This window comes from Canis lupus, chromosome 16 (genome assembly GCF_048164855.1).
Source record: "Canis lupus baileyi chromosome 16, mCanLup2.hap1, whole genome shotgun sequence".
Taxonomy (NCBI): domain Eukaryota; kingdom Metazoa; phylum Chordata; class Mammalia; order Carnivora; family Canidae; genus Canis; species Canis lupus.
In genome coordinates, this window is record NC_132853.1 from 16,509,735 (window position 1) to 16,520,337 (window position 10,603).

At 44.1% G+C, this 10,603-nt stretch overlaps 1 non-coding gene across 1 annotated transcript; it reads right to left on the bottom strand.

Annotated features, from left to right (window-relative positions):
• Window positions 1-9,850: 9,850 nt before the first annotated feature.
• LOC140607624 (U6 spliceosomal RNA) lies at window positions 9,851-9,957 on the bottom strand. The gene has a single exon (XR_012009584.1). It is a non-coding gene; the product is annotated as a U6 spliceosomal RNA (small nuclear RNA).
• Window positions 9,958-10,603: the final 646 nt, after the last annotated feature.

Sequence of the window (10,603 nt, forward strand, 5' to 3'; positions counted from 1 at the left end):
AAATAAGAGAAAAAAATAAAAGTTTTACCCCTTCCGCCCTTGTGCCTTTTTTTTTTTTTTCCCCTTCTTCTGGGTTTCGCCTCCTGACGTCAGCGGCCACCCGCGGCGGAGGCGGGCGTCGGGGGCCCTGGGCCCGCCCTGGGCAGGACGCGCGAAGTCTGCGGCGTGCAGCTCCCGCCGCGGGGCCCGGAGACCCGAGGGCTGCGGCGGCTGGGGAGCCGCGGCGGGGCCGGGGGCGGGCCGGGGGCGGGGCCTCGGGGGCGCCCCCGGAGCCGCGCGGCGGACGCTAGGAGCCGCGGGCGGGAGGCCGGGCTCGCACCTTCCCCGCCGCCGCGCGCCGTCCGCGCGGGCTCCCTGCATCCGAGCGCGGGGCCGCGCGGCCGAGGGAGGCGGGAGCCCCGGCGAGGCAGCGGGCGGGGGCGCACCGGGCTCGCAGCCAGCCCTCCGCCGCCCGGCCCTGCGCAGCCTCGTCCGCCCGGAGTCGGCGCGGCGCCTCGCACCGGGAAGGAGGAGAAGGTGGGGGCGGCGGCGGGGGGAGGCGCGGCGCGCGGCGGCCGGGGCAGGTGTCAGAGGGCGCGGTCGCCGACCAGCGGGGTTGTCCTTCCCCAGGATTTATTGAGCGCCTTGAGCTAATGTGTCCAAGATCACAGAGCTGTTTAATTCAAAACTGGGGAGTGAACTTTGGTTTATGCAAGCGCCTTTTAAAGCATTCTCTCCAGTGCTCACTAGAGCTGTTCCGGCGGAGAAATGGGCAAGGGCGACAGCTTCAAGGGGTTCTGGCTGGAGCCCCCTGTGACTCCAAAGCTGAGAGTACCCGCGCCTGACAAACCATGGCAGCGGGAGCCATAGACACTTGGGCATCTAAGAGGGCCCTCCATTCCACCTCCTCGCTGTGACCTCACACGAGTCCCCTAGGGAGGAAAAGAAAGGAGGAGCTGGGGACAGGTGCCTGGGCTGGCACTGGCGGTGGAGCGAATGGGGGGGGGGGGGCTCCTGCTTCGACTCCCCTCCGCACTCGGCCGCCACGCGCGTTGCCCTTCCTCTTGTCAGGATTTTAGGGAAGGCCCCGGTGTCTGCACAGAGAGATCCGGATAACCTGTCTCGTGCTTGCTGCAATGGGGGACCTTATCGGTGATTCACGTTTCCTTCATTTCAAGGATGAAGAAATTGATATTCTAAGAGACTAAGTGACTTGGCAGCTGCAAACTCTTCCTGCAGACAGTGCCCTTTAGGGCCTAGAGCTAAACTCAGCAACCCTTTCCCTCAAGCCACCTACCACCTAGGTACTTGTCTCTACCTGAACTGTCTGAACAGGCTAGCCTACTCCCACTCTTCAATCCCTTTCAATACAACTCTTAAAAAAAAAAAATACATCCCTTAAGGCTGGCCATTGGAAAGATACCAGGAAGATATTCTTTAGCCACAACTGAGATAGTGCCATGCTTCTGCTCAGAACTCTTCAATGGCTCCTCCTTACCTACAGGATGATGCCTAGACTGTGCGGGATACAGGAGGCCCTCCCATACATGGTCTCTGCCCACTGCTCTGCCTTCCTCCTGTGCTTTGGACTTACCAACTCCACACTGTCGTCAAAGACATCTCCCTCTTTATGGGTGACTTTTCCTCCTACTTGGAACCCTCATCCCTACACACAGGCACAACTTCCTGCTGCCTGGGGAATTCCAACCTCCTTTAGGACCCAGCTAAAGGATCTCCACCTCTGAGAAGTGGCCCCCTTTTCTGGCCCCTCTCCCTCCTCTTTCTACCACCACTCCATCTCCTCCATGTCTTTATCTTTGCCCTTACTCCACTTTATTATAACTGTTAGTGACATCTTTTGTTTCCCCTGCTTTTATAACCCTCAAGGGCAGGGTCTGTGTCTTTTCCACTTTTGTATTCTTGCTGCTTCTTTCAGAGTGTGGCAGAGAGATAACTGATCACTGTTGAATGAAAGAAATGAATGAATGAACAAGCGGGCAGATGAATGAATCTCCACCTTGTGGTTCCTGCTCCTTCTCCAGTTGTGAATCACTCCAGACTAGGAGCAGATGTGCTTCCCACAGAGGCTTCTCAACTCTGGAATTTCCTTCTTTGACAAAGTCTGTGTTACTCATTTTCCCAATATCCTTTCTTCCCTCTCTCTTTTAAAAAAAAATGGTGTGCTAGTGGCATGACTCATCATAGTGTTTGTCTTGTGTCAAACTGATGGAATGGATGTTTTAAGATACATTAATTGAGTAATTCCCCAGTCTGTGTGATTTCTCAGTCCTTCACCTACTTCCTCAAGCTGCTCTCTCTCCCACCTTAGCTTTATATTTTCTCCCTACATCTCCAGAGGCGCCACAATCTCTTGTGGGAAGGATTGAGGATCCCCCAATGCCTACAGACAACCAGTGCAGAGGTATTCCATCAAACAGAGTCCACAAGCATCTTGGCTTCTGTTAAAATTTAAGAATGGGAGAGAAATGCAGCACAGCAAGGATGGATGATCCCAGTCAACAGCATATTGATTAGAAGATGTTTCAATAGGTACATTTAAATGCACAAAGAAAAAAAAAACCCATCAGTTACTACAAGCATCAATTTCTGAATTTGTAAATTCCCTAGGAGGATAGTTTCAACTCTGTCCTTTAATTAAAACAGCAGTATGATTCCCTTTTGGTCCAAGGAAGTTGTTACTAATACCACTAATTTTTTCCGTGAGGACCAATATAGCTGGAAATGCCAGCATACATCTTCTGTAAACAGATCCCAGGAGCAACCTTCATTGTCTCTAGCTGGTGGGTAGTTCAGCTTTATTACTTGGCTTTGGGTCATCATGGGGGCAGAGGTAGAGTGGCTGACATTTATTGAGTCCATACTTCTAGTTGCCATACATCTTTGATCTCATCTAATTCCTCACCAAAACTCTGTAAAGAAGGTATTATATTCAAGGAGGGAGGGAGGGAGGGAGAGAGAGAGAGAGAAAGAGATCAAAGAGGTTAGAAGTCACACAGCTAGTCTGATGGATTCTAAAGCCCAGTAGATTTGCAAAGGTTTGGCCCAGGTGCATCTGTCATCAGCATTCATTCATTCAATAAATATCTACTGAGCACTTGTAGGGGAACCTGGGTAGCACCAACTGTTAAGCGTTGGACTCTTGGTTTTGGCTTAAGTCATGATCTTGGGGTCTTGAGATTGAGCCCAGCATGGGGTTCTGCCTTTGACAGGGAATCTGCTTAAGACTCTTTCCTCTAGGGATGCCAGGGTAGCTCAGTGGTTCAATGGCTGCCTTTGGCTCAGGTCATGATCCCGAGGTGGTGGGATCGAGTCCTACATCCAGCTCCCTGCAGGGAACCTGCTTCTCCCTCTGCCTGTGTCTCTGCCTCTCTCCGTGTCTCTCATGAATAAATAAATAAAATCTTAAAAAAAAAAAAAGACTCTCCTCTCCCTCTGCTCCACCCCCACCTATCCTTCATAAATAAATAGATAAATAAATAAATAAATAAATAAATAAATAAATAAATAAATCTTTTAAAAATATATATTTGTTGAGTACCTGTTAGGTGCCAGAGTTTAGCAAATAAAGTTTAAACAATGCATATAAGACACTTCACAATGGATCTCTGACCCAACCTACTTTTCCAACCCCATTTTCTGAACTTTTTCTTCCACTTGCTGCACGCATTCAGTCTCTTAATCTGAGTCACCCTTTGAGCAGATCCATCTCCCTTTGGCCCATCTCAGATTTCTGCTGCAGCTGGCATGGGTACCTCCCACAGGCTGCTGTGGTCTCAAGCACCTACCTCTATGATTCTCCCACTTTCTGCCCCAGGGTTTTTTTTTTCAAAGTCGTGTCAATGGCATCCCAGACGGAAACTGCTAAAGCGGAAGTTAATATCCATCCCAGGGACAGTGGAAATGGGAGCTGCTTAATAAATGTCCAAGGCTACTATCTTTGAAAGGCATTTCTGAGATATACTCTACATGGTTACTCAGGGGTCCAATAGGAACGAGCCCCAGTTGTTCACAGTGGTAACCAATCCATAATGACATCTCCCTTGGCTTTCTCTTCTTGTCTGTCTCCCTCCCCTCTGCTTTCTGGGATAATCTCCTGACTAAAATACCCGCACCAGGTTGTTGTGTCGTTTCCTGCTCTCCTTCTCTGTTTTACCCACTAAGACACCCTCCAGCCTCCCAGTGCCCTCTCTGATATGGCCGCACAAGGTGCTTCACCATTCCCCCAGTTACTCCTTGGTCTCTCATGTCTTCTTTGGTCATGCTGCTTCCTCTTCTACCTGATAAGATCCTTTGTAATCTATCAAAGCCCAGCTCAACTGGGACTTTCTCTAAAGCCTTCCCTTTCCTGGGTCTAGTTAGATATGCTTATCTGCAGAGGGATTTACCTTGGTTGCAACACCAGTCACCCCACACTGTAATTAATTACAGGGCTCCTGGAGGAAATTCTGGCTCTAGCCAGCTGTCACTTCTTATTCCTCCAACTGTCACAGCACCTAATATGGTGCCAAACAGCCAGAACCCAGGACACATCTGCTGAGGAATGAATAAATGATGACTGAATGAATGATCAATACCCTACCTGGACTTTTAAAACTGTATCCTATGCCACCTTTTATTTTTTTAAGATTCTTATTTTTAAGTAATCTCTATACTCAACATAGCACTCAAACTCACAATCCTGAGTCACATGTTCTATGACTGAGCCAGCCAGGAGTCCCTAAAATGTTCCATCATGTTCTTTTGCAATCAATCCCTTCCCCCAGCTCCCAGTCACAAACAACCACAGTTTTCTGTAATTTTTGTCACTATAGTTTTGCCTTTTCTGTAATTTTATATGAATAAATGCAGTTTGTGGTTTTCGGCTGAGTGCTGAAACTTAGCATAATGTTTTTGAGTCTCATTTATGTTAAGTGTATTTCTATTTCATTCCTCCCTTTCCTCTCTCCCCAGGATTGAGAATAGGCATTTTAATGGTACTTTATCACTTTCAATCTCTATCATAAGTCCTGTGACAGAAGTATTATCATCATCTTGCAGATAAATGGATTATGGTTTGATGAAATTAAGAGAGTTGGTAAAGTTTAGATCATTCCTTCCTTTTTACTGCTGAGGCGTAGTCCATACTATGAATACACCCCTATTTGTTCATCCTTCTCCAGTTGATGGACATTTGGGTTGTCTTTGTGTGGACATACTTTTTCATTTCTCTCAAAAACAAAAACAAAAACAAAAACAAAACCCCACACAGGAATGGGATTGCTGGGTTGTATGACAACTGTATGTTTAACTTGATACGATTATTTTTCTTTTTTTTTTAAAGATTTTATTTATTTATTCATGAGAGACACAGAGAGAGACAGAGAAAGACAGAGACACAGGCAGAGGGAGAAGCAGGCTCCATGTAGGGAGCCCAATGTGGGACTCAATCCCACGACTCCAGGATCACGCCCTGGGCTGAAGGCGGTGCTAAACTGCTGAGCTACCCAGGCTGCCCAACTTGATAAGATTTTGCTTCCAAAAGCGGCCATACCATTTTCTGCTACTACCAACAAGGTATGAGGGTCCCTCCCATTGCTCTACATCCTCTGCAATACTTAGTGTTCTGAGTCTTTTCATTTTAGCCCATCTTAGTTTATATTGCTTTGATTACAAGTGATGTGTAGCATCTTTTCATGTGATTCTCGACCATTTGTATATATTCTTTGTGAAGTATCTGTACATATCTTTTTGCTCATTTTACATTGGACATTTGTCTTCTTATAATTGAGTTGTAATAGTTCTTTATATTCTTTATTCAGGCCTTTTGTCGAACATGTTTTGCAAATAACTGTCTCCTAGTCTATAGCTTGCCTTTTCATTTTTTTAATGAACTTTTTTGGGCAGCCCCGATGGCTCAGCGGTTTAGCGCTTGCCTTCAGCCCAGGGCCTGATCCTGGAGACCTGGGATCAAGTCCCACATCAGGCTCCCTGCATGGAGCCTGCTTCTCCCTCTGCCTGTGTTTCTGCCTCTCTCTGTCTCTCATCAATAAATAAATAAAATCTTAAAAAAAAACATTTTATATTTTGATGAAGTACAGTTTATTAATTTTTACAGCTTATATTAAATTGTATAGTTTACTCTCATAAATAAATTTAAAACTCTCATAAATTAATAAATAAAACTCATAAATAAATAAATAGAATTGTATAGTTTATATATATAAAATTTACAGTTCATAATTTTTTTTGCACTTTCTGTGTCCTGTTCAAGAAATCTTTGCCTAACTCAACATCACAAAGATTTCTTTTACATTTTATTCTAGAATTTGAATACTGTTAGGTCTAGTGTTTGTCTTCAATCCACTTTTAGTTAATTTAGGGCGTGATATAGGGTCAGGGCAGAGGCTATGTCTTTCCATGTGAATATCCAATGTTGCAGCTCCATTTAGTATGAAGACTCTTTTCTTTTTCTTTTTTTTAAGATTTTATTTATTTATTGAGACACAGAGAGAGAGAGAGAGAGAGAGGCAGAGACACAGGCAGAGGGAGAAGCAGGCTCCATGCAGGGAACCCGACGTGGGACTCGATCCCGGGTCTCCAGGATCACACCCCGGGCTGCAGGCGGCACTAAACCGCTGCGCCACAGGGGCCGCCCTGAAGACTCTTTTTTGCACTTAATTACTTTGGGAACTTTGTAAAAAGTCAATTGACCATGTAAATGTGGATCTATTTGTAGACTCCATTCTGTTTTGTTGGTGTATATGTCTATTTTCACAGCAATATCACTGTTTTGTTACCACAGTTTTATAATAGGTCTTGAATCAGGTAGTAAAGCCCTCCAACAGCTCCTTTAAAAATTTGTCTTTGCTATTTCTAGGTCCTTTGACTTTTGGTATAAATCTTAAAATCAGCTTGTAGGGATGCCTGGGTGGCTGGTGGTTAAGCATCTGCCTTTGGCTTGGGGATCCCAGATTCCCAAGATTGAGTCCCACATTGGGCTCCCTGCATGGAGCCTGTTTCTCCCTCTGCCTATGTCTCTGTTTCTCTCTCTCTCTCTCTATCTGTCTGTCTCTCATGAATAAATAAATTAAATATTTTAAAAAATCAGCTTGTGGATTTTTCAGAAAAGTCTATTTGGGCTTTGGGATTATATTGAATGTACAGATACATTTGTGGAGAACTTAACAATACTAAGTCTTCCAAACCATGACTTGGTGTATCTCCCCATACATTACAGTCTTCTTCAATTGCTCATAGCAATGTTGCATGTTTTCAGTGTGTAGATTTGCACATCTTTAGCTCAATTTCTAAGTACTTTATTTTTTAAAGGCTATCATAATGCGATTGTCTTTTATTTCATTTCTAATTGTTCATTATTGGACTATAACATTATAATTGGTTTTTTTGTATATTGACTTTGCATCCTGAGACCTTGCTAAACTTACACATTAGTTCTAGTAATTTTTTATCGTAGAATTATTTGGGGCTTTTATGTTTTTGTTTTGACTTTTTATTGAGATACCATTCACCTGCTATAAATCTTGCCATCTTAAAGTGTACAGTTCAGTGGTTTTAGTATATTTTCTCACTTGTATAACCATCACCATTATTTATTTCCAGAATACTTTCATCACCCTAAAAAGAAATCCTGGGTGGCTCAGCAGTTGAGCACCTGCCTTCAGCCCAGGGCGTGATCCTGGAGCCCTGGAATCGAGTTCTACATCGGGCTCCCTGCATGGAGCCTGCTTCTCCCTCTGCCTGTGTCTCTGCCTCTTTCTCTGTGTCTCTCATGAATAATAGATAAAACTAAAAAAAAAAATCCTGTGCCCATTACCAGTCACTCCCTATATTCCCCCCAACCCACTAGCCACTAGCTCTTTTCCGGACTTTTCTGACTTATTTCACTTAACATAATGTTTTCTAGGTTCATCCATGTTGTAGCATGTATTAGTAAAACATAGGAGGGCAAATATCTCTTCCAGATGGTAATTTCATTTACTTTGGATTTTTACCCAGAGGTGGGATTACTGGATCATATGGCAGTTCTATTTTTAATTTTTTGAGGAACACCCATACTGTTTTCCTTAGTGGCTGCACCAATTTACATTCTTCACAACAGTGCTTGGGGATTCCTTTTCTCCACATCCCTACCAACACTTGTTATTTCTTATCTTTTTTATAACAGACATCCTAACAGGTACAAGCTGATGTCTCCGTTGTGGTTTTGATTTGCATTTCCCTAATGCTTAGTGATGCTGAGCACCTTTTCATGTGCCTATTAGTCATTTGAATGTCTTCTTTGGGAAAATGTCATCATGTCTGGACTTGTCTCTTCTTGTGAAGTTAGTAGCCATTGCTGATGATTGCAAATGGTGTTATACAACCATTCCTTCTTCATTTAGTAGCTAGAAAATGTCTATAAAGGGAAACATTCCCTCATCAACCCTTTGGTTATCCAGAGATACAGTTCATACAGAAAACACATGATACATGCTTGATTTTTCACCTTTATTTCCAATTTTTTTTAATTATTACTTTTTAAGATTTTGTTTATTTGAAAGAGAGCAAGCAAGCACACATGGATGTGAGAGACAGCACAAGTGGGAGGGAGCACTTCCCAAGCAGAAGAAGAGGGAGAAGCAGACTCTCTGCTGAGCAGGGAGCCTGATACAGGGCTGGATCCCAGGACCCTGAGATCATGACCTGAGCCACTTAAGGCACTTAACCAACTGAGCCACCCCAGATACCCCTATTTCCAATTTTTTTTAAGTAATGAGTTGGTTTAGGGATGCCTGGCTGGCTCAGTCAGTGAACTGTACAACTCTTGATCTCAGGGTCGTGGGGTTGAGTTCCACATTGGGTTTAGAGATTACTAGAAAATAAAATATTAAAAAAAAAATGAGTTGGTTTACTAGTGTCCTGAAAGGCAACAATGAGGTTTTATTTTGGTTTGAATTGTTTTTAATATAATAGTTAAATTAGGGATTTAAATATACACTCATGTTTTGTTCTACTGTAGCTATTATCTTTATTGGTATTCAAATTGTCCCATCTTTGGTCAGCAGGAGCCTCTTCAAGCTGGGCTTTCTAGGCTTTTTGACATCAGTCTAGTGGTCTTTGATAGCTTTATTGTTTTCTTGTTTGACAAGATGTTCCAGATGTTTTCCTGTCTGTTGTATTTCCTGTCCCACACCTAAAATCCGCCATTTCTCCAAAGAGCCCAGTTTTGTTTTAGTGGGAAATGGTACTTGGAGATGTCAGTTAAAGTATTCAAAGTGTTTATTTCTATTGCATTAGTCATTATTGATAGGTCCTTTCAGTGGAAAAAGCTAGGGAATATTTATATTTAAACTATATCACGAATGTAGAGGCTGTTTTTAGGCAACCATCATGAGCACCAGAAGCTGTGTGAGGTAGAAAGGCCACAGTGACCACCAGGGTGAGTGCAAACAGAGTCATCAAGCGACTCACCTCAAAATAGCTGCAAGTGCTAGCTGACCAATGGGCAACGTACAACAGGGCATATGTACCAACAAAGGAAAATTCTATGCGTTCCCATGCCTCCTCAGGCCCCGCCTGAACTACAGCCCCCAGCTCTGCCTCCTGGCAGACAGTCTCTCTCTTGCTGTCCTACACGCGGCCCCCTTGCCATGTATTCAATAAACTTCTATCTCTGTTCTGCTTTAGGTGAATCTTTCCACTGCCCCACTCCATCAGCCTCCACCTGAACAGCTCAGCCCACGATGAATTTATAGTGGCTTTTCCAATTAATATTCAGGATGACAGAATTTCTACTTACTCTCCTTCTCCTATTTCCATCTCAAAAAAGAGCTCCTGTTCTCACAAACATCAACTTGATCACTCCTACCACAGCCTCACAGGAGTTGTCATCAATTTGCATGTCATCTGTACCCAGGGACCATGCCAATCCTCTCTGTGTCCTTCCAAATTTAGTATACGTGCTGCTGAAGCGAGAACAAATTTTATAATCTTTATCAATCTGAAAGGTGAAAAATTTTATCTCATTCTAATTTGAGTTTGCATTTCTTTGGTAATTAATGAGGCTGAGACTGTGTCTTTTCACTAGAAGCAAGTGCCTGGTTTAAGCCTCTGTAAAATGGTTGGTATTCTCCACAACAGCACTTCCCAAACTTCGGTCATCTGCGTAGAAGGCTTTTTCCAGTTAACAAATCCCCCCATGCTCCTATTTAGTTGACCGGATTTCTAGTTACTGAGCCCCCTCTTACACAGTCATACACAGGCATGATAAATGTTAATAGATTTGGCATCTACTTGTATACCTCCCTAATGACCATTAACATAAGTACATTACTCTTAAAATAAAAACACAGATACCATCTGAAATCATTTCATGGGCCACCCCCCTGTGGGGTGAGCACCACCATCTGGGAATCACTGCCCTACAGCCCTTGGCATTCTGAGACTGAGAGGCAGAGAGAGATGTCAGTCACTGCCCTGTGTCCACATCTTTTCCATTATGTTCTGAAGAAAGCCAGACCACATGCCTGCCCTCATTTGGTGCTAGAGGCCACTGCACTCTGACAATGATGTGCTTCATCATCTGGGGGTGGAGGGAAGAGGACCTGGGGCTGGACTTGCAAGG